Genomic DNA, 25,230 nt, shown 5'->3' on the forward strand with positions numbered 1-25,230 from the left:
CTTTACAGGAGTGTGGCTTGGGCTCTCATCTTGATAAGCTGCTTTCTAATAGAGCAGTAATCTAGTGAGGATTCCAACAGAGTGTTCTAGTTGATCTGGAAGGATACTTTCAGGCAGAGATCTATCCAGTCAGGAACAAAAAGGCAGAATATTTCAGGACTTGTACACAGAGTGGATAGAAATGTCATACGGAGAGAAAGGGCAATTTATATCTTCCTCCATATCCTGATTTTTCCCCTCTATAATGTACTAAAAGGTTAAAGATGGGTTTTAGCATTGAACCAACATGCTAATTCCTATGAATGACAGGAAAAGGTGTAGCACATCATCAAAAGGTCTGTCACTTCTGTTTTTACTTTCTGTGTCAGGCAACCTTTCCAGGGATGCTTTCCAAAAAAGATAACTGTATTTTCTGAAAGGTAATAAAAACTGATAATACATTAATAATAATTATTATTATAAACCTACTCTGCAGTACTGAAAAAATCAACAGCCTCCGTTGAATTTGGGGGGGATGGACTTTCTGAGGGAAAAAATGGTGGTGTGTCCCATGGGGACAGGATGCCAAGCCCTGTTTATACCGAGGGTTGCTACTTCTATACTCCAATCTAGTCCTCTTTATTTTTCAGCCAATGCTCCATTTCATAACTCCATAACATTCCATAGGTCTTATGAGTACATAAAAAATTGGCCTTATGGGCTATTTCTTTCAAAATGTGTTTCAATTAAGTACTAACATAGCTTAGCCAAGGAGTAAAGATAATAGCTGATGGTCTCTATTTCAGTTGAGGGACTGTGCAGTGTGCAAGCTTGCCTCATACTGAAATTCCAACCCTTCAAACAATTGGTTTAAGATCAGTGGTGGGATTCAGCCAGTTTAGTCTCTATTCGGGAGACTAACTTTAACTTTCTAAGCAGTTCAGAGAACCAGTTGTTGGAAGAAATCTTATTTTGTTTTTTTCCACTTTACAGGGCTAATCCTGTAAGGAAGGCAGGTAGGAAACATTCTGGTGTTGTTTCTAGCCTAATTTTATTGCCCTGCTTACAGAAACTGCCTTTCTGGTTAACCCTTATTACATTGTAACAGCTAAGGCGAAGCACCCATCAACGTGAGTGACATAGAATTGGCTACGCCCACACGGTCACATGACCACTGAGCCACACCTACCCAGCTGGTCATTAGGGCAGAGAACTGGTTGTTAACTTATTTGAATCCCACCACTGTTTAAGATGTGTTATGTGAATAGAATAGAATAGAATAGAATAGAATAGAATAGAATAGAATAGAATAGAATAGAATAGAATAGAATAGAATTTTTATTGGCCAAGTGTGATTGGACACACAAGGAATTTGTCTTGGCGCATGTGCTCTCAGTGTACGTAAAAGAAAAGATACCTTAATCAAGGTACAACACTTACAACACTTAATGATAGTCATAGGGTACAAATTTAACACTTAATGATACAACACTTAACGATAGTCATAGGCTACAAGTAAGCAATCAGGAAACAATATCAGTATAAATCGTAAGGATACAAGCAACAAAGTTATAGTCATAAGTGGAAGGAGATGGGTGATGGGAATAATGAGACGATTAATAGTAGTGCAGATTTTGTCAATAGTTTGACAGTGTTGAGGGAAATATTTATTTAGCAGAGTGATGACGTTCGGGAAAAAACTGTTCTTGTGTCTAGTTGTTCTGGTGTGCAGTGCTCTATAGCGTCGTTTTGAGGGTAGGAGTTGAAACAGTTTATTTCCAGGATGTGAGGTCTCTTAAATATTTTCACAGCCCTCTTTTTGATTCGTGCAGTATACAGGTCCTCAACGGAAGGCAGGTTGGTAGCAATTGTTTTTTCTGCAGTTCTAATTTTCCTCTGAAGTCTGTATCTGTCTTGTTGGGTTGCAGAACCAAACCAGGCAGTTATAGAGGTACAGATGACAGACTCAATAATTCATCTGTAGAATTGGATCAGCAGCTCCTTGGGCACTTTGAGCTTTCTGAGTTGGCGCAGAAAAAATATTCTTTGTTGTCCTTTTTTGATGACGTTTTTGATGTTAGCTGTCCATTTTAGATCTTGCTATATGGTAGAACCTAGAAATTTGAAGGTTTGGCCTTTCTGAGGTTTAGTCTTTCTTTGAACTAGCCTTTCAAAGGTTTTCATGACTAGAGATGTTCGAGCAACTGGTCTGTAGTCATTCAGTTCCTTGATGGTGGGCTTCTTTGGCACTGGATGATAGTAGAGTGTTTGAAGCAAGAAGGAACATAGCACATCTCTAGTGATTTATTGAAGATACGGGTGAAGATGGGGGCCAATTGGTCAGCACAGACTTTTAAGCAAAAAGGAGTTATCTTGTCTGGGCCTGGAGCTTTTCCTGGCTTTTGTCTGTGAAATAGGTCTCGCACTTCATTTTCTGTGATCACTAGGGGTTGTGAACCCAATGGGATGGGGTCAGTTGTGTCTGAGATGGAGGTTGTGAAGATAGGTGGCAGTTGTTTCCTTTCAAACCTGCAGTAAAATGCGTTCAGGCCAACTGCCAGTTGTTGATTTCCTTCAGCCTGGGAAGGAGGTTTGCCATAGCCGGTGTCGTGTCCCACTCCTCCACTGATGGCCGGGTCAGGGAAATCCGAATCAGGCTTGCCTCTGCAGCTCTGCCCAAAGTCCTAGCAAAGTCCTCAGAGCAGGCAGGAGACCAGAAAGTGACTTCAGCAAGATAAGTTTGACTTTGCCTGACTCAGAGACTGCCAGAAAGCAGATCCTTTATATAGGCCATGGGGTGTGGCTCCATGACTCAGCACTCATTAAGGCCTGCCCCTCCCTTCCTTCTGTTGCCTCTGCCTATCCAGTCTTCTGATGCGAGGGTCACTCCAATCAGCAGCTGTTGGAAATAAACTTTCCTCAGGCTCACATGCTGTGGAGGAGGGGGAGGGGTCTAGCTGCTCCGTTTGCCTGGGCATGGAGCCAGGGCTGGGGCTGGTGGGTGCTCCCTCCTCTGCAGCTTGCTTGGGCATGGAGCCAGGGCTGGGGCCGGGAGATGCCCCCTCCTCAGCCTGTCTGGGCATGGAGCCAGGGCTGGGGCCGGGAGGACATTCTTCAGCGTTCGGAAGCAGATAAGCAGACCCCGGCTGCGGTGAGAGCGGGCAAGACACAACAGCCGGTGATATTTTTAAGAGTTTTCCACATGTTTGCTGGTTCATTTGCTGAAAACTGATTCTTTAGCTTTTCAGAGTAGCCTCTTTTAGCTGCTCTGATCTTCCTTGTTAATACATTTCTGGCCTGATTGTACAGCATTTTATCACCTTTTCTGTAGGCTTCCTCTTTGGAATGACGTAGCTGCTTAAGTTTAGCTGTGAACCAAGGTTTGTTGTTGCTGTATATTCGCAAGTTCCTTGTCGGTACACATAGGTCTTCACAGAAGCTGACATATGATGTTACAGTATCTGTGAATTCATCCAGGTCTGCAGAGGTATCTTCAAAAATATTCCAATCAGTGCAGTCAAAACATGCCTGCAGCTTTAATTTTGCCTCCTCAGTCCAGGTCTTCATTGATTTAATTGTTGGTTCTGTGGTTTTAAGTCTTTGTCTGTAAGCAGGTACAAGGTGAATCATGCAGTGATCCGAGTGTCCTACAGCTGCTCGTGGTAAAGACCGATAAGCATCTTTAAGTGTTGTGTATTAATGGTCTAAAGTATTCTTGCCTCTAGTGGGACAATTGATATGCTGAAGGTATTTTGGTAACTCTTTCTTTAAGTTTGCCTTGTTTAGATCTCCCAAAATAATGGCCAGTGAATCGGGGTATTTGGCTTCAGCCTCCATAATTTGGTCAGCTAGAGTTCATAATGCCTTGTTTACACAAGATTGTGGTGGGACATAAACAGCAATTAGAAGAAATGAGGAAAATTCATGAGGCGAATAGTATGGTTTGCAGTTGTAATTAATGTCGCTAAGTTTTTGTCACAGAATTTGTAAATTACAGTTAAATCCTGACACCAGGTGTGGTTAATATATAAGCATAAGCCTCCTCCCTTCTTTTTACCAGATGATTCTGTAATTCTGTCTGATCGTTCAATCTGAACATTCAAATCAATATATAATATACAATACATACAATTGAACATACTCGATGTGGCATATGCGGTGCAGTGGAGTGAGACATGTTGAGATCTGTACATGGGGAAACAAGGCAACTACTTCACAAACACATGACACACCACATGAGAACAAACCCATCAGGACAAGATTCAGTTATCCACGTACATCTGAAAGACAGAGGCCACTCTTTTGACGACAGCAAAGTCCACATTCTGGACAGAGAGGATCACTGGTTTGAAAGAGGGGCCAAGAAGCCCTTTATATTAAAATCAACAGAATGGGGAGGAATATGACACCACTTATCTCTTGTCACAGTGCTTTCAGCAGTCTCAAGAAGGCTCCAAATCCATTTGCACTCTGATTCAATGACACTGAAGGTACAGATAAACCCCCAAGTGGCTTCAGCAACTCTCAGAGACCTAATGACAACCTTCAAGTCTAGCAACCAGTTGACTGCAAGGAATATAAATCCTTCCATTCCCCACCCTTCAGCCAGAACTGAAGAAACTTCTTGGATGAGAAGTAAAATGTTTTCAAGGAAAAAAAAAAACCCAAGAAAGTCCAATTGCCTTTTGGAAAAGGCACTTCTGGGACAACCATGACCTGGATGATTGAAAATCTCCATAGACATATTAAACAATGGTTTGTTTAATCATGGATTACAGAATGCAGCATGGGTGGCTGGTCCCATACAATACACTCCCCTCACAAACTAAATGATCCACACAATAACTGAGTTTGCTATGTGTACCCAGGGAAGATTGATTTTATTCTTTTATCAGGACACACCGCATTTTTGTTGATCTTGATTTTTCTCAATCCTTCAGGCTAAAACACATTCAAGCAAACAAATCTGCAGAGATCTGCATATCAGTGAATGTTGACCCTCTGATGTTATATCTGAGAACTAGTGGAAAAATAGCATATAGATTTAGCCTGGGACCAATTGTTATTCATATCAGTGGAATTTGCTTTTATGAAATGGCTTAGGAATTGATCACATTGGTGCATTTTTGTTTTTCAGGGTAACGCTCTGTCCTTTAACTTAATATTCATTATTTAGCTGGAAAGAGCTTTAACTTTGTTGTGATGAGGTTTATATCTTTGTTTCAGATGGGAGTCTCTAAGAACTTTGTTGTGGGATTAAATGTTGCCAAAGCACTCTAAAATGAGGAACAGGCTTTCAGAAGTTGATATTGATTTTAGACATTTTTTACAGTCTTTCCAAATCCTCTATTTTGAATGTGTAAAAAAAAGGGGGGACTAATCATATGTTCATTCACCTTGAATCCTGATCCAAAAATACCAATTCTTTCCAGGATTTTTTAAAAAAAGGTTTACAAGTGTTCTGTTCATTCTTCGCATTTCTATGTGTGAGAGAAAGAAAGAAAGACAGAAAGTACATTTAAACCACAAAGGCAATTTTTCCTCCTTCATCTTTTCTAATCCACTCCCCCTCTAGTGATACTTTGATATGTAGTTTCATTCCTGTCTCTCAACAATTTCAGAAATGTCCCTTTGACATCTTTTTCTAGTTCCAAAGATCTTCTCAAAGTGTTTTGTTCCTAGGAATCCAATTGCAGTTTTATGCAACAATTAAATAATAATTAAATAACAGCAAAACCATTACAATGCAGCATGTAGATAAAGAGAGTACTTTCCAAATAAAGGGGAAGGGATCCTGCTCCCTCCCACCCTTTTGCTTGACTTTTGCTCATACATCTTTTTCTTTTAACCATTCAATCACTGAATGGTTTAATATTGAAGGACAATGTTAAAAGTGGAAAAGGAGCTCTGGTTTCTAGATGTCTATGGAGATTCTCAGTCATCCAGGTCATTGTTGTCCCAAAGGTGCTTTTTCAAGAGGCAACTGGACTTTCTGGTTTTTCTTTGAAGATGTTTTGCTTCTCATCCAAGAAGCTTCTTCAGTTCTGGAGAGCTGAAGAAGCTTCTTGGATAGAAGCAAAACATCTTCAAAGAAAAACCAGAAAGTCCAGTTGCCTCTTGAAAAAGCACCTTTGGGTCTAGTTTCTAGAGTTCTTAAATACACTGGAAGGCTTATCAGGATCACCATGGAATGCAAGATGCCAATTAATGTCTCTTTGTTAGAAGATGGAAGCAGAACAAAACATAATTAAAGATTAAAGATTGATCTGGATTGCACAAATAATAGCTTGGGAAAACTGATTACTCACAAAAGTGGTACAGAATGAAGTTGACATCTTTTGCAAGAAGACAATGATGAGAAAATGGGCATTCTTGTTCAAAGAAAATCCTTTTATGAAAAAGAGAATCTCCTGCTTCATTTCCTTTAATTCACTGTCATAAGCCTGATACCTTTCAAATCCAGAGATTCCCCAATCTTGCTCACGAGTTCATTAATGAATAACTTAATAGCAATAGAAATAGCCCTTAGACTTACTCCATAATGCTTTACAGAACTCTCGGAGCAGTTTACAACATCAGCATATTCCCCTCCCCACCTGCCCACAATCTGGGTCCTCATTTTACTAGCCTTGGAAGGCTAGAAGGCTGAGTCAACCTTAAGCCCCATCAGGATCGAATTCCAGACTATGGGCAGAGTTAGCCTGCAATACTGCATTCTAACCACTCTACCACCAGGGCTCATTATTTCTTTTATAAGAATAATAAGAGAATGCTGTTCTCAAGATAAGAGAGCTGACCAACTCACAGGTGAGAGGCCTTCTTTTGTATGGTTCTCATGCTATGAAACATGCACTAAGAGTGTGTTGGCCTCTTGGCCTTTAATAAGTTGGTAAAAACTTATATCCTCTGCCTGGCTTTTAACTGTTAAATTATTTACTTTTATGCTTGATTTTTATTAGATTTTTATTGTTTTCTTAATGGACAGGATGACAACAGACAAACCCAATTAAACATAACAACAAAGAAATGGGGAAAACCTCAATTCAAATAGCATGTTGTAGGTAAAATGTGGAAATCACTCAAGGCTTATAAAAATCACATCTTGGTGATAACTTATTTTCCAAAGTATACCACAGCAGGTTATGATACACAATGCATTGTATGTACATAGAATGTTAACATGGACTTTTTCTTTTTTTGTTGAAATAACGCAAAAAAGAAAATGCAATTGTGGTCTGCACTGTGCCCATTTTGGGGAGGGGGAATATCACTCAGGAAAATGTTGATACAAAGCAACTGAGGCCAGGTTACGTATTTGGAAAATGCCATGATTTTCTGAAGTTCCTGGTTTGGAGGAGGGGAATATGAGGACTTCCTTTATTTTTAAAACTACATCAAGCCTATTTTTATAGCTAATGCCACCAGTGTAGACCTGCTACTTTTTAGCAACTGTGGCTGTGGGGAGAAGGTGACAAAACAGGGTCAAGAAAGCCACAGTTCTAAGCCTCAAATAGTTGAGGTGATGTGTAGGTCTTTGATTAATTCAGATTTGCTATGGAGCATTTCTGCTGCTGCGCATGAATGCACAGGCTGTGGCCGAAAATACGTTCTCATTATATAAATGGCTTATTCTGCTCAGACAGGTTTCACCTTTGTCTGTCAGATTTAGATCTGGTGACTGCTATGATCCGAGCTTAAGTGCAAATTCCTATTTCTCCTCATCCAAAATAGCTGGGGGAGTCGTATGCAATTCATTCTCTCTGAGATTAATCTACCCCAAAGGGAACATGTGTATAAATAAAACATGGCAGTTGGTCTATTTCAAAAGCCAATCTGTACAACAGTCAATTTAGATTGCTTTAAATTCAAAAGTCTAGAAATATAAAAGAAGCATCAACCTTGAAAGAAATTGTTTACATTAATGTATTTAGAAAGGAATTCTTCCCTTTCCTTTAGAAAAAATTGTGGACCTCCAGATGTCAGTGAACTAAAATTTAAAGTGTGTCTCAACATCAGCCAGCTGGTATAGCAAGGCATTATAGTTCAGCAGCATCTGGAGGAATAAAGATGGGGAATCATATATATAGTCTAATAAATTATATAATTATTAGAGTCTCATAATCATATAGGCCAATAGTCCCTAGTACAGTTTAAAATGTAAATTACAATCAATAGAAATGCTCTTTAACAAAGTTTAGCTTTAGAAAACCTAGAATGCTACCCTAATAGATCAAAAGAAAATCTTCAAAGTTATTTCAAAAGTAATAGGGGTTGTGAAATTAGAGTCTGGTTAGCCATATTCTGAAGTACTGGCTCTGTGTAGAAAAGACTGTCTCATCTATTTTCCCAGTAATTTAGCCTCAGATATCAAATAAAGTCTCAATATCTTAAGAAGTGCAGTTGGTTGTGGAAAAGAAAAAAATATGCATTGAGGCTGTTCAGTGCTGCTTCTTGTACACACTGATCCCTTCCATATTCTAGCCTGGTCAGTTGAATACTTTTGTTTAATAGAGAAAGGTATTGCACATTTCCTAATCAATTTCATTGCTTCTGTCCTGCAATCTTACATATTTTGCTCTCCTCTTATCAAAAGGAAAAGCCACTGTGCTCTTTTATGAGAATGATATTTCTCTGAACAAACTACTACACAAAAAGAAGGAGTTGTGAGATGAGTTTCTGCTCTCTTGGGCAGTCAAAACAGAAAATCACATGGTGGCACCAAGTCCAGCAATTGGATGGGAAGAGATTAATAGTCTTGTAATGGCCACATGAGGAAAAGACAGTCAACTTCTGAAAACTCCTTCACTTTATAACCTAGTTCAATGAAGTGCTTTGATCATGTAGAGAGAATGAGGATGAAATCGCTAAACAAATATAGGAATGAAAAAAGAATGGAGGAAATCCCAAAAAAATCCCCAAAATCCCCAAAGCTTCAATCAAAACTGTCTACTTTTAACCTCACCCCATTCCTAAGAGGCCTGTAAGGGGCATGCATAAGAGCACAAGCATGCCTACCATTCCTGTCCTCTTGTTTCCTTTCGTTATATCCAATTAACATAGTTATTAAATACTCATGCTTATATATATGCTTATATAATGTATAGTTATTTGATGCTTATGCTTATATATACTGTGTGACTAAATAAATAAATAAATAAATAAATAAAAATAAATAAATAAAACTGAAAAAGCTGTGAATGGATGGGATTGGTGAATCCTCAAAATGAAAGACGTGAATTTTTTTAAAAAAGCAAAAGGCAATATACAAACATGGATGGTTGCTGAAGACAGAAAACTATGTTAAATGCAGGGGTGAAATCCAGCAGGTTCTGACAGGTTCTGGAGAAACAGTAGCGGAAATTTTGAGTAGTTCGAAGAACCGGCAAATACCACTTCTGGCTAGCCCCAGAGTGGGGTGGGAATGGAAATTTTGCAGTATCCTTCGCCTGCCATGCCCATCAAGCCACGCCCACCAAGCCACTCCACACCCACCAAGCCACACCCACAGAACTGGTAGTAAAAAAAATTGGATTTCACCATTAGTTAAATGGATTTGTATCAAATTAGTTTTAACTACACTTCTTTTTTTTTATCATATATCTTTATTTTATTGGTTATTTTTTAGGCCGTACCACACATAATGTCCTTTACAGGAAATAGTTTGATAGGTATTTGTGTACATATGTGCCTGTGTAATATAAAAGTACAGAAAACTCTGCTTGATGCCATCAAATGGTTGTCCAGGCTTTTGCAGTCTAGATACAATAGTCTACGTACATTTTCTTCTTCCTTTTTAGGACAAGCCATAGCATCCCATGACCCATCTGCTCAGCGAACTAGGATTTATTCTGACAATGGATACTTAATTATAATTCAATACTGATTAGTTTTAGCCAGCCATAGTTAATCACAAGGGAAGGATTGTAATAATCCTCAATGTATTTTGAAAATTATTCTCTGATTCAAATTGCAAACTCTCCAACAGCTAGAGGCTAAGTTCAATGTACCACATTTATTTAAGTAATATTGGATGTGAGTAATTTTAGGTTACAGCAATGGTTATTATTTTTTAATAATACAATCTGTAGTGTATTTCTACATCTGATCTGAATAAACCACTTAGAAAGCCACACCTATTCATTTTTAATGAAAGTTTTCATCTGGTTTCCTTTGATTGCAAAATTACAGGAAATAAAATTCATTTGAATAATTATGTTAATAATCAGTTTCCATCAAATCAATCCTTGAGAACCGTCTATTTTCTTCATTGATAAAGACTTTGCCTGTATTGCTGTATGCAATAAGGTAGACTCTTTTCCAGATTCTATATGCATTAGTTTTTGCTTTGTAATTTCATTCAGTTTTCATTCTTTGCTCAGACATTTGACAGTCTTCTTCTGTCGATTCTCTCCTCTGAGTGTATGGCAGGAATGTTATATCCTTCGCATATAAAATATTACATTTTATATTAAAGGCCTGTGATCTGACTCGGAAGGTCTCAATCTCAGAGCCAAAAACATGAGTGCATTGTCTAAATGTCTATATAATCAGAGTTTATTTTTGCTGAGGAGATTGTTTGCTAAAGAGAAATGATTCTAGCTGATTTTGCAGAAGCTGTTGTGGCAAAGAAACCAAACACTTTGCTTACCTCATCTAGCAATCTAAGGTATATGAAAGACAATATGAAACTGGAATATTGTATAAAATGATGTTCGGGATTATTAAAAAGTTGACATTTCTCCTATATGATTGAATATGCAAAGATATTGGCCAACAAAAAGCAACATTTGGGTTGAAGAGTACACCTATTTGTTTGTGTTTGTGTCTGTGTGTGTGTGTGTGCAAAATATGGGTATGTCAGTTGATTTTTTTCCCCCTGCATTTCAAATGTGCATCTTTCAGTTATTCTATATATGAGCTAGATGCTGACTCGTGCATTTCTAAGCAGGACATAAACTGGGCTCTGAAAAATGGAAGAAGACATGCTTATTCCTGCACAATATACCATCTTTAATAAACCTTGCCAATCTTTATTAGAACCACTATACTAGTCTTTGCATGGACATTAAAGTTTCAGAGCTCACTAGCCTACATTGGTAATTGGCTTTTAGAGAATGTATGCCTTGTATTCTGCTCAGCCACTGTTCATACTAATAGAGAACACTGCAGCTTGGAGAACATAGTAGGGGGAAGCAAACTTTTAAAAGAACAATGGATGATAGCAAAGAATTAACTTTTCTGTATGGCTTGGTTATCATCAAATGTTCATTGCGTTTTTGTTGACCAGCTATGATAGCCCTAGGGAAGCTCTAGAAAAGCTCATCTAATTTTAAAATTGATATAAGGGAGGGGGAAGTTGGAGAAGGGTCTTTTTCCTAACCTCTCTCACCACAACCCCTTGCTATTCATTGTATCTGCCAAACTCTTCTGCAGAATGAGAAGATATAATGAATAGTAATCAGAGTTGTAGGGAAATCCTGATTCTCCAGTTCTCAGATTTCATTTTTCTTCTTTTTAGGTGTCAGGAATCTTCATCTACAATGATTATAATTACTATGGATGGTTCATACTCAGCCAGACTGGATTTGACATTTTTAGCCATTTACTGAATCCCTCCAAAAGACCTGGGCTAGGCAGAGGTTGTTTGACGTTCTTAAAGGATGTAAGCTGCTCCAAATTAAACTGCCTTTTGCGATTGAACGATGGTGCTCTTTGGCTATAGTTGTTCTACTTCTATTTGCAAATCTTTGTATTTTGTGATTTCTCCTTCTAGCTGCCATCTCAGGTTCTACAATCACCACTATCCAGGTTTTTTTCCTGTTTTGTCACCAACTGTTACATTTGTGGTGTTATGCTTATGTTATATGGTGCTTGTCTATTTGAATTCTAAAATCTCAGAGCGCTTTAGTACTTTAGAATTCAAACATGAATCTGCTTATCCCATTACATCTCAGACTTTTTAATTATTAACTTTTATTTATCATCAGTTATTATATTGATTAAACTTGTATGTCAACTGACTCTCAATGACTCTGGGTGGCTCACAACAATCAAATGGATTATAATAAAATCAATCAAGCATAAGAAATAAAAGTAAAAGATGGCAAGCACAATAACACGAGGGGGTCTCACCCTACCTTGACAAAGGCAGAATGAAGAATCAAATCTTCATGATTCCGCTAAACAACAGCAGAAAGGGGACCATCCAGATGGCCTCAAGTCAGGCTCAGTTACTGATTATACCCATGCAGTTCTGTTGATAACAGCAGAGAAGTGTTGCTTTCTTCAAAGGTGGCTTTTAAAATGTTCAGTTTTGGCTACAGTCCTAGTGGCACTTCATTCAAGTATTAATCTAATTCTGTCATTACGTAGCTTCCAAATCCAGATATGTCAGCCAGATGCTGGCTTGATTCCTCAATCCTGTTGCCAAACAGTCCATATCTTTCAAAATCTCCTGTAACTCCACGAAGAACTTACATGCTTACAGATCAGTGGCTCCCATATCCAGTACTGCTAAGCTTCTGTTCTAACTTTTAGAACCATGGCTATTGAAGAGGAATATCCCCAAAATGTATTTTCCCCTTAATTTTCTCTGCTTAAATGGTCATAAAAGAGTACTGGAAGCCTCCAGGCATATGGATTAGACATTAGTAAGTGTGACTCAGAGAATCACTCTATTTCCCATGCTGTTTAAGATAATCTGTTTCAGAATAAGTGCTGGGAGGAAGCCAATCACAAAAACTGAGAGCTTATAATAAATATTGCATTTGTCTGTTTTGTTTTGTTTTTTTATTAAAAAAAAGCCACCCAAGTTTTACTAATCTCCTAGATTGAGATAAAAAGATGGCAGCATTTATATTTTAATATATCTTCTTGAACAATTGACACTGTACCTCCTCTACTACAGGTGGCAGAAGTAAGATTTCTTAAGATTTGGAGAAGCATTAAGACTCTCTTCCATTATTTCTCCTTTTTGAGTGTTCCCTTGCTCATGTTGGATCTGGCAACAGCATGTAAAAATTGGCTTTATTTCTGCCATGTAATATTTAACTCACTGTGTTTTGGGCCACTCTGCATTCTGGATCTATGCATCTTTCCTGGTTGGTTAAAATTTCCCAGGAAGTGGTATATGGTTGGGTCCAAGTGGTGATTTATATCTCTTTGCTGGAGGTAATGTTGGTATTTGTCTTGAAAGAGATGGTGATATTTACTGCCTTTTTAACAGGTAATTCATGGACCCAACCAATCCACCCATCCAGTCTCCAACTTTTCCTTTTAAGGGAAGGTTGTTGAGAGAGTAGAGAGCATTGGATAAAGCAAATTATACAAACACTTTTCAGTATGGTTATAGCTGGAGATTTTAGACTGGCTTTGACAGTTGCAAGTGGGGGTCACAAGTGGTTCTCTTCCTTCTTCCATGGCCATTTCCACTTGTTGGAGGAAGGAGAAAGATCCAGCCATAAGTCCCTGTAGTGTTGGGTGCCTCCAGTCTCAGGCCTTTCATTGTGCTTTTTAAAATATCTACATGAAACCACTGGGGAAGTCATTTGACAGCACAAGGTGCACTTTCATCAGTATGCTGATGTGATAATATCCATTTATACTGTACATCTCTACCCTTGGCTGAGCAAGCAGTGTCAATACAGATAATCCCAGTTCCTGGGGGGGTCTGGAAGCAGAAGAATTAGTTCCAATTCAGCCTCGGCAAGATGAAATGGTTTCAGGGATCTGGAGAAGTGACTCTTGGCACCTCCTCAGATGCTTTGCAATTTGGGGTTCTCTTGGACTCTTGACTCCTGCTCAAGGACCAGGTAGCAGCCATAGAGAGGAGGGCCTTTGTACAACTACAGTTTATGCACCAACTGTGCTCATTCCTGGACCTGGAGATCTTGCTTCGAATTCACTCATGCCTTGTGACTTCTCAGTTGGATTACTACAACACACTATATATGGGGTCACCCTTGAAGACCATCCTGAAAATCACAGCTGAATGCAGAGGCTCAAACAGTCTCAGCTGCACCTCAGGTTGCCTGTTCTTCCCCCACTGCAGCATGTTTATTTATTTATTTATTTATTTTATTTGATTTTTATACCGCCCTTCTCCCGAAGGACTCAGGGCGGTGTACAGGCAGAAGTAAAAAAGACAATACAATGTACAATTTAAAATGTGAATTAAAAAACTTATTATAATTAGCCCGAAACTTTAAAATATATAAAAAACTAAAATCCCATTTAAGATTAATATTAAAAATTAATATTAATGTTGTTTTTTTCCTGGATACAATTCATTATTTTTTTTCTGGTTATCTTTAAAACCCTGCTGGGATTAACCTTGGACCAGGTTACCTGAAGGATTGACCCTCCTTTGAGGATATCTTCTCATTCCACCAGATCAGAGAGGGTGGCATGGTCTAGAACCCTTCTCTTCAAGGTTGTCATCTAGCAGGGCCTAGGAAAAATACCTCAGAAATCCTGTATGCTTCTACCCTTCTGGGGGACCTTAAAAAGCTGATTCTTCTTCCAAACATTGTAATCAGGTGAATTTAGAGCCCAGCAATTGTGATTATTTGGAGGGAAAGTGTTGCTTAGGGTCCTTCCTTCTCTCTCTCTCTCCCTCTCTCTCCCTCCCTCCCTCTCTGTCTCTCTCTCTCAAATGTCCATTATTGATATCCCTCTATTCTGATAGATCTCACCTTAGAGCTAAAGGGATGAAATCTAAGTCCTGGCAGTGAATTCCATTTTACTGCTTATGGTTTTATTCTTTTAAAATGTGAAACATCTTAAATGTCATAATTTTTATTTTACAGTAAAAGTGAATTTTATTGTGTAGGAATTTTATATATCAACTCACTCTAAAACTGGTGAAAAATCTTTCTCCCTTTTTTTGGAAGCTATTTTTCATTTCCCATGAAATGGGGAGCATTGGTTGATATTTCTATGGCAGGTTATGAGAAAGTGTGAGATTGGGTTTAATCTTTCATTTTATGAGATATCTCTTTTTCTCCATGTTTTTTTCTTTCTCTGCATTGCTGAGATTTCAGTCTGCATTGTGAAGAATACTCTTTGTCTGGTAATCATTAGACAACATCTATTCCTCTTGTGTCCTTTTGGCTTTGTTTTGTTTTCAAAAGGATTTTTGTTTTGAGAAAAGTATTTAGAAATGATGACTATCTTTATTATGTCTAGGTGGCTTGGTGGCTAAGACGCTGAGCTTATCGATCAGAAAGGTCAACAGTTTGGCAGTTTGAATCCTTAGTATAGGTCTCCTGCATGAGCAGGGGGTTGGACTAGATGACCTCCAAGGTCGCTTCCAACTCTGTTACTATTAAAGTTTATTATTTGTAGCGCTATATCCATGTATTCTTTGTATTCTCTCTGAATTGCGCATGTCCAAGATGGCGCCGTGCCACTGAACGAGAGATGCGGCGACGGGCCTCTTTTGGACCCGACCGGGCTGGGGGGGTCTTTTTGAGAACTTGGACCCCCCGACCAGGTAGAGGGCAGTGTGGTCAGTCAGGGGAGGGGTAGATTGGGGCTGGGCGACTCCTGGTCGCTTCAGGAGGAGCCCCGGAGCGCTCTCCCCCCAACGGCGATGGCCCGGCCTTTTCCAGTGGCGGCGGCCGCGGCCGGGCTTTTTCAGATTCTTCAGCGGCGGTGCCGGCGGCCGGGCTTTGCATGGCCATGGGGGGAGCCCCGGAGCTCTCTCCTCTCATCGATAGACCATCGGCAGTGATGGTGGCCTGGCCTGGTCTTTCCCGCCGGTGGCGGCGGCGGCTGGGCCTTCAGTAGCGGCGGCGGCGGCCGACTCGGCGTTGCTTTGGGAGGAGCCTTGGAGCTCTCTCCCCCCAGCGGCATTGCCATCAGTGGCGGCAACGGCGGTAGCGGCAGCCTGGCCTGGCCTGACCGGTCTGGCGACGGCCTGGCCCGACGGTGGGCCGCTGGGCCTATTCCAGCGTCCTATTCCAGCGGCCTGGCAGCCGGGCCGGTTGGGCGGCCTAGCTTGGAGATCGCAGGTGGGCCCGATGGACGCCTTGCTGGTGTCATCTTGGAGGCTGTCCTTGGGCCTAGTGGACGCCCCCTCTTTATCATCTCTACCATCTAGAGGACGTCTATGGACCGCCTGTGGGGGGGGACCTTTTTAAGACCTTTTTAAGATCCTGCTCCCCCCCCGGACTTTGGGAGAGAGATGGCTTAGCGGCTGAGCGGCCTGGCCTAGTGGATGCCCCTGGCCTAGCGGTGTAACAGCTTCCCCCATCCTCTTTTAACCACCCCTCAGGACTGTATAAAGAGGGGTTGGTGAAACTGACTGAATCATGGCGGTGTTATCCGTCTACTGCCCAAGAACTATTCCTCAGCTGTGCTCACCCGGAATTGCTGGTATTATCAGTTATCATCTTGACTGGTCCAGGATAGGCCTGTTTGCCGGACTCTTACTATGCGGACATTCACAGCGGCTGACCTTCTTGCCCTGCGAGATTCCCCTCTCTCGCGGGTTTGGCCCCCTACACTATCGAGGGCCCATCTTGAGGACGGGTTTTGGAACTCCGAGAGGTGGCATGCCAAAAATAGGAGACTTAGGGGATTTTTAATTAACTGTTTTAACCGTTTTTTTAAGGGGAGTTTTAATGGGAATTTTAAGGGGGGTGGATGGGTGGGGGGGAACCCGTCAGGGAGGGGGCTAGGTCCACCATGTGTTCACGGCGGTAACTTAATAGGTCCTAGGGTTGTGGAGAGGGGTGTCATTCCAGTTTGTCAGGGTCGAGCTATTACTACGGTAAGTGGGAGAGGCAGATATGACAGAAGGGGGGGCACATCAGGTTTCGGGGGCTCGCTCGCGCTGTTTATGAGCGATTGCATACTCCGGCCCCCCAGGAATTTCCCGTGACCCGAGTGGCCAGAGTAATCGGGACCCGGGCCTTCGGCTGATGTTATGTAATGCCAGGTCCGTGGTTAATAAAGCCCCCCTGATTTCAGATCTTATTCAGGAAGGGACCGCGGACGTTATGGGCATCACGGAGATCTGGTTGGGCACCGAAGGGGGGGTCCCCCTAGTGGAGATGTGCCCACCAGGTTTCCGAGCATTCCATCAGCCGAGGGCCCAGGGTAGGGGTGGCGGGGTGGCGGTTATCATTAAGGAGAGTCTTGAGCTGAGGGAAACCACTGTGCCTCAGATAGCTGGGTGTGAATCCCTCTTCGTGAAGTGGGGTCGTAGAACTCAGGTGGGCTTGTTGATCACATACCTGGCTCCTTGCTGCGTGACTACAGCCCTGCCTGAGCTGTTGGAGTTGCTGGCCGGGTTGGCAGTTGAAACCCCCAGACTGTTGGTCATGGGGGATTTCAATTTGCCATCAGCCGGCGTAGCATCCTCGGCAGCTCAGGAGTTCATGGCTTCCATGACGGCCATGGACCTGATTCAGTTAATTGACGGCCCTACCCACGTCGGGGGAGGTACCCTAGACCTGATTTTTATCTCTGGCCAGTGGTCTAATGATCTGGTTTTAAATGATTTAGTTGTTGAACCTTTGTCATGGTCAGATCATTTTCTCCTTCGTCTAGACTTTCTGACCGCTACCCACCACCACAGGGAGACGGAACCAATGCGCTGGTTCCGTCCCAGGCGCCTGATGGACCCGGAGAGGTTCCTGATGGAGCTTGGGCCGTTTCCCGAGCACCTGGCCCACGACTCAACTGAAGAGCTAGTTGCGGCCTGGGAATGGGCCGCAGCTGGAGCTTTGGACTGTGTCATGCCTTTGCGGCCTCTGACCCGGCGCCGGTCTCAACCGGCTCCTTGGTTCTCCGAGGAGCTGAGGGAGATGAAGCGCCGGAGAAGACGCCTAGAGAGTGCCTGGAGATCCAGCCGCTCTGAGGCTGACCGGACACTAGTTAGGTCCTATAGTAGGACCTACCTAGTGTCAATGAGGGTTGCGAAGCGTTCCTACGTTTCCTCCCTCATTGCGTCGGCAGATAACCGCCCGGCCGCCCTGTTTCGGGTGACCCACTTGCTCCTTCAACAGGAGGGGCGGGAGGACCCCCTACAAGGGCGTGCCAAGGAGTTTAACGGTTATCTATACGACAAAATCGTTCAGCTTCGGGACGGATTGGATCAAAATTGGGTAGATCCAGGCGAGGGTTCTGAGGCCCGTCTTGTTGAGGTGGTTTGGGATGACTTTGATCCTGTGACTCCCGAGGACATGGACAGGTTGCTGGGTAGGCTGAACGCCACCACATGTTTACTGGATCCGTGCCCCTCCTGGTTAGTACTGGCTACTCAGGAGGTGACACGAGGCTGGCTCAGGGATTACAAATGCTTCTTTGTGGGAGGGGTCTTTCCGCGGCCTTGAAAGAGGCGGTGGTGAGACCCTCCTCAAGAAGCCTTCCTGGACCCAGCTGTTTTAGGGAACTACCGGCCAGTCTCCAATCTTCGCCACACGGCGAAGGTTGTAGAGAGTGTGGTGGCATGTCAGCTACCCCAGTACCTGGATGAAGCTGTCTATCTAGACCCGTTCCAGTCCGGCTTCCGGCCCGGATACAGTACGGAGACAGCTTTGGTCGCACTGGTGGATGATCTCTGGAGGGCCAGGGATAGGGGTTATTCCTCTGCCCTGGTCCTATTAGACCTCTCAGCGGCTTTTGATACCATCGACCATGGTATCCTGCTGCGCCGGTTGGAGGGGTTGGGAGTGGGAGGCACCGTTTATCGGTGGTTCTCCTCCTACCTCTCTGACTGGACACAGACGGTGTTGACAGGGGGGCAGAGATCGACTCCAAGGTGCCTCATGTGTGGGGTGCCGCAGGGGTCGATTCTCTCACCCCTCCTGTTCAACATCTATATAAAGCCGCTGGGTGAGATCATCAGTGGCTTTGGGGTGAGATACCAACTGTATGCTGATGATACTCAGCTGTACTTTTCCACCCCGGGCCACCCCAGTGAAGCTGTCGAAGTGCTGTCCCGGTGTTTGGAAGCCGTACGGGTCTGGATGGGGAGGAACAGGCTCAAACTTAATCCCTCCAAGACGGAGTGGCTGTGGATGCCGGCACCCCGATTCAGTCAGCTGCAGCCGCAGCTGACTGTTGGAGGTGAGTTATTGGCCCCAAAGGATAGGGTGCGCAACTTAGGTGTTCTCCTGGATGAACGGCTGTCGTTTGAAGATCATTTGATGGCTGTCTCCAGGAGGGCCTTCTACCAGGTTTGCCTGGTTCGGCAGTTGCGCCCCTTCCTTGATCGGGATGCCTTGTGCACAGTCACTCATGCACTCGTTACCTCTCGCTTGGATTATTGCAATGCTCTCTACATGGGGCTCCCCTTGAAGAGCACCCGGAGACTTCAGCTAGTTCAGAATGCGGCTGCGCGGGTTATTGAGGGAGCGGTTCGGAGCTCCCATATAACACCTATCCTGCGCAGACTGCACTGGCTGCCTGTTGTTTTCTGGGTGCGCTTCAAGGTATTGGTTACCACCTTTAAAGCGCTCCATGGCTTAGGACCGGGCTATCTACGGGACCGTCTACTGCCGGCCTCTATCTCTCATCGTCCCAGGCTCCCACAGAGAGGGACTTCTCAGGGTGCCGTCAGCCAAACAGTGTCGACTGGCGGCCCCCAGGGGGAGGGCCTTCTCTGTGGGGGCTCCGACCCTGTGGAACGAACTTCCCCTCGGACTTCGACAACTACCTGACCTTAGGACCTTTCATGAACTTAAAACTTATTTATTTCGTATGGCTGGACTAGCTTGATTTTTATCTTTAAATTTTAATTGAATTTGATGGGTTTTTAAAGTTTTGTAATTTTATGGGGGAGTGTGTTATTTTAACATTTGGGCAAATTTAAATTAGTTTTTTAAGGGATGTTTTTAACTATTGTGTGTATCTGTATTTTATCTGCCTGTTCACCGCCCTGAGTCCTTCGGGAGAAGGGCGGTATACAAATTAAAATATTCATTCATTCATTCATTCATTCATTCATTCATTCATTCATTCATTCATTCATGTAGCATACCAGGATTGCCTTACGCCAGTGGGTGGAAGATCTGGCCCTCCAGACATTGTTTTTCTCACTGGAAGGTTCCCAATAATACCAGTCAGCATGCACCACAGTGAGGAATGTTGGGATTTGAAGTTCAGCCAACGGTTCCTATCTCCAAGCTACCTTTTTCTGCTGTGCATGTAAATGAAGGAAATGACTATGACAGTTAAGTCACAGCTAAAAATGCATTTCATTGATCTTGTAACACTTCAGGGACAGGCCCATATTTTCTCCCAGAGATGCTCATCTTCATTTTGAAGTATTCATTTCTTCATTGTCAAAGGTGATCTGAACCATTAGTTGTATGCTTATTATGAATTCTTGCTCAATGAAAGGAAACAATAGGACAGGAACGGTAGGCACATTTGTGCTCTTATGCACGCCCCTTACAGACCTCTTAGGAATGGGGTGAGGTCAATGGTAGAGAGTTTTTGGTTAAAGCTTTGGGGATTTTGAGAAGAGACCACAGAGTCAGGTAGTGTATTCCAAGCATTAACAACTCTGTTACAGAAATCATATTTTCTGCAATCAAGATTTAAATCTATTGTTTGCTCTTGTATTGTTGTGATTGAAGCTGAAGTAGTCTTTAGCAGGAAGGACATTGCAACAGATGATTCTATGAGTTAAACACAGGTTCTGTCGAAGGCGGCTCTCAAACACATATGAATCACCACTAGTTCAAGCGATCCCTCTCCAGCTTTCTTTATGTCACACAAATCAGTTTCTATAATGTTCTGTGAATTGATGTTTACATAATTCTTCTTGGATCAAAGGTACAATAAAAGAATAACTCTATTCTTAACCCTTTCAGTCACCTCTTTGTATTTCTGGCCACATCAGTGATGTTAACTCTTCCTTTTCCTCTTCTTTATCAGAAATTATTTACTTAATCCACCTACTTTTAGCACTTTGAATAATACCCAGGCGCCATTCTAGTGATTATTCCCTTGTGTCCTTCCAGGTACTTGTCCAGTCACCTGGCATGATATTTGAGTGACATGTGGGAAACAAGAAGTTCTTAGATAGCCCCAAAGTTTTTTTATATTAGCATTGTAAAATATTTTATACAATCTACATGGAATGAACTCAGATTGAAACTGCTAGAAGACATTAAGTTTGCTGAGAGATTTGGTTTGCCAGCATACTGCAAAGCATTCAAAAGCTTTGTTGAACCTGTCTTCCTTATACATATATACCATACATCAAATAAGCCCTTAGTTGCTGCATCTAACAGAAGTTACTATGTTGTCATAAATATGGTGAAATAATTATGCAAAGGGAACAAATTATGATATACATACATAATAATAACACAAACAAGTTCATTTGCATAGGGACATTTTTAACACACATATCATCTTCCTCTTGCCTTGTAATCCCAAGACATTTATGTTCTCAGGAATCATTGTGAAAAGGAATTATTGTAATGATATCAGTTCTCTCCACCTGTTGGCTTTTCATGTACTTTAAATATGTGAAGAGAAAATTCTAACTTTTCCCAGCATTACTCATTCAATACAATGCCTGAATATCAGGTTCTATATGAAAAGGATTCAGGGGCGGGTTTTAAAACCCATCCCTACCGGTTCGCTCATGGGCATGCATACATGTGTGATACTTCTGTGCATATGCTGAAGTGTCCGGATGGGTGGACGGAGCGTCCTGCCACCACTGCTACCAGGTCACCTGATCCGTGGAGAACCGGTAGCAACCCAACACTGAAAGGATTCCCAGGTGAAGAGATCTTGCATGTGCACAGACTCCTTTTTTCAAATTCTTGTCAGGCATAGACCTAGCAGAGCATGCAATGTCAGGTAAAGAGGGAGCATTATATAATATTCACCCCTTCTATGCATTTATTCTACATATGGGATCAGTTTGTAAAAGGAACTACTAAGCCAGTCCAAATGCATTGGTTTTATAACCAAGTTTCTGAATGACTAAGAAGGATGGTTCTTTTACATTCCATCAGAGACGAAGAGAGAGTTACACAATACTGGATCAAGAGTTCACAACCCAGATTATTGAGATCATGTATATACTCATAAGTTTTCTTCCCTGTATTGAACATGTGTTTTATTTATAAATTTCCTCTGATGCGAGGAAGATTGCAGTTGATTGTGTCATCCATTATGTTCATGATAATAATCCTTTGAGATATTTGCTTTTACAAATGGGCTAAGAATCTAGATAAATTTGAAATAAAAATTTAGAAATAATTATAAAGAATCCTTTTCATGGCAAAAATGCTTTTGTTTTGATAAAAAAAAGTAACAAGACTTTAATAATTGGACACTTGAAAGAATTAGAAGAAATTAAAAATTTAAATTAGAGAAGAATGCTCAAACTTGACTTATAGTTATAGAACAAAGTAAAATATTTTGACATTGGACATACTACAGGATATCATTGAAAAATTGTTCCAGAAGGTAGTAGTGTCTATAGATAGATTGTTTCCAAAAGATGTTATGGAAGAGGAACAAGTTTTATCTACCAAGATTGAGACTGAGTTGAAAGTAGATTTAAAAATGACAGGCTATAAGAATAACATGGAAAAAAATGTTTTACTTGACATACCAAAGAAATTGGTGATGTCTTAATAATTAAAAGGACAGCACACCAGAAAAGTGACCTGGATATTTTCCTACCATATTCCCCCGAAACTAGGACCTGACCCAATAATAAGCCCAATTTGAGCACATGTGCTAAAATAAGACCCCCCCGAATATAACCCCCCCCAATATTTAGACGCATGCGCAGCTGCAACAAAACATATTCCTACTTTTATATAATTCTATTTTTACATATTTACTGAAATTACAGAGTCTTTAGAGAAGGCACCTAATTCAATACAAATGTTAATCAAGATATGATTTCAATGAAAAGGGCAAAGTCATTGCTAACTGCCAGTGATGTCCACAGGAGTGTCAAAATCTGAATGATAGATGTGATGGTCATAATTTATGACCTATCTCTTTTCTGAATATATGTGATATTAATACAAATAAAAGAGGGTGGGGCTTGTTAAAATGCAACCAACATTTTATGATTTCCCTGAAGGATATTGCTGTAAAGAATCACAAAAGAATTTATTTATTTTTTTAAAAAGAAGTGATTGTTATTCTAGCCTGTTCTATCTATGGATTTTCTGTGGACATCTAACTGGCCAGGGTTGAAACGGAATGTTATACTAGATCAGTCTTTTGGCTTGGAAAAAAAAAAGCATCTTCTTACAGATGAATAAAGAGGACATTGGTTGCAGAAAGTGAATGGTCTCAGTTGATGGCTTCATGTGCAGATGGGAAGGACTTATGGGCTGGAAGCAGTTTATGAACCAGGAATTTGTTATCCCAGTTTTCAAAGCATAATTCAAACAGCCTGAAATCAAACGACTTTACCTTTTTATGATGTTATAGTGCTTCAGAGGCCTGATACATCTTTATCATATAAACTACTTTGCAACCATAACAATAATCATTGAGGCTGTCCTGAAATAATCTTTCCCTACAATTACAAAAGAGAGAGAGAGAGAGAGAAAGTTTGTGTGTGTGTGTGTGTGTGGGGGGGTATTTTTGGTCCTTAGATTGTACCATTTCTTAGTATTGATGATAATTTCTATTACTATTCTATCCGTGTCTGTCAAAATAATTATTATTTACTAAACTTACATGCTGTCCCAACTCTCAACAACCCTGGGTAGCTCACAACAATAACATAAATTAAATATTGATAAAACATATGTAACAAGGAATTTCACTCCTCTCTGCAAAAGGCCTAAAGAACAGCAGTGAGGGAGGCATCTGGATCTTGAGGGAAACCTTGTTCCAGCACTGCTACCAAGAAGGTGCACTTCCGGGATCCTGACAGATTATATTATTTAAGAGAAGGAGCCCAGAACAAGCCAATTCTTCAGGATCAAATTGGCCAATCAATCCCCCACTCTGTTAAAAATCTTGGAGTTTTCATATCAAATGATCTAAGTACCAAAGCCCACTGTAACTACATCGCAAAAAAAAAGCCTTAAAAGTTGTAAACCTAATCTTACATAGCTTCTTCTCCAAGAACACTACATTACTAACCAGAGCATATAAAACATTTGCTAGACCCATTCTTGAATACAGCTCGACTGTTTGGAACCCATACCATATTTCTGACATCAATACAATTGAACGTGTCCAGAAATATTTTACAAGAAGAGTACTCCATTCCTCCGAATACAACAAAATACCTTATGCCCCCAGACTTGAAATCCTGGGTTTAGAAAATTTAGAACTATGCCACCTTCGACATGACCTGAGTTTAATTGATAGAATCATCTATTACAATGTCCTTCCTGTCAAAGACTACTTCAGCTTCAATTGCAACAATACACAAGCACACAATAGATTTAAGCTTAATGTGAACCGCTCCAATCTTGATTGCAGAAAATATGACTTCTGTAACAGAGTTGTTAATGCTTGGAATACACTACCTGACTCTGTGGTCTCTTCCCAAAATCCCCAAAGCTTCAACCAAAAACTCTCTACTATTGACCTCACCCCATTCCTATGAGGTCTATAAGGGGCGTGCATAAGAGCACAAACATGCCTACCATTCTGTCCTATTGTTTCCTTTCATTATATCCAATTAGTATAGTCATTACATACTCATATATATGCTTATATATTGTATAATTATCTCATGCTTATGCCTATATATAATGCGTGACAAAATAAAATAAATAAATAAATAAAAAATCAAGGGCAGGCACGTTCCCTTCCTCAAATCTTTCTCCCTGCACATATTCAGTTTCAGCCACTTTCTATATGCAGACAGACAATGCCAAACCTGACAGACAATGAACAATGAAAGTCCATAGCTATATTTTGTCCTAAAACCCCTTATTTGACATTCCTGGAGCCCCTCCAATGATAGTTACTAGAAATAATTGCAACCTTTTTTCAGAAAATATGGGAAACCCCTTCGAAATATTTTGTGCCTGGCCCCCTCTGGACTGAGGTCTGCTCCAGCCCTCCTGATCTTCTTCAAGAACCTAAAGACCTGGCTCAGCCAATTGTCTTGGCACGACAAAGGAAGAGCTTCATGCTGGAACTGGCTTGCTAATTAATATCAGACACCACCACCCCACATCCTATTCCCTCCCTCCCTATCTTTTTACCCATCTTTTTAGCTATCATACTGTTGGAAGAAATATCCTTCTGGGTTCAGTTCCAAGTGGGGAAAAAGACACTGGA

This window comes from Ahaetulla prasina, chromosome 1 (genome assembly GCF_028640845.1).
Source record: "Ahaetulla prasina isolate Xishuangbanna chromosome 1, ASM2864084v1, whole genome shotgun sequence".
Taxonomy (NCBI): domain Eukaryota; kingdom Metazoa; phylum Chordata; class Lepidosauria; order Squamata; family Colubridae; genus Ahaetulla; species Ahaetulla prasina.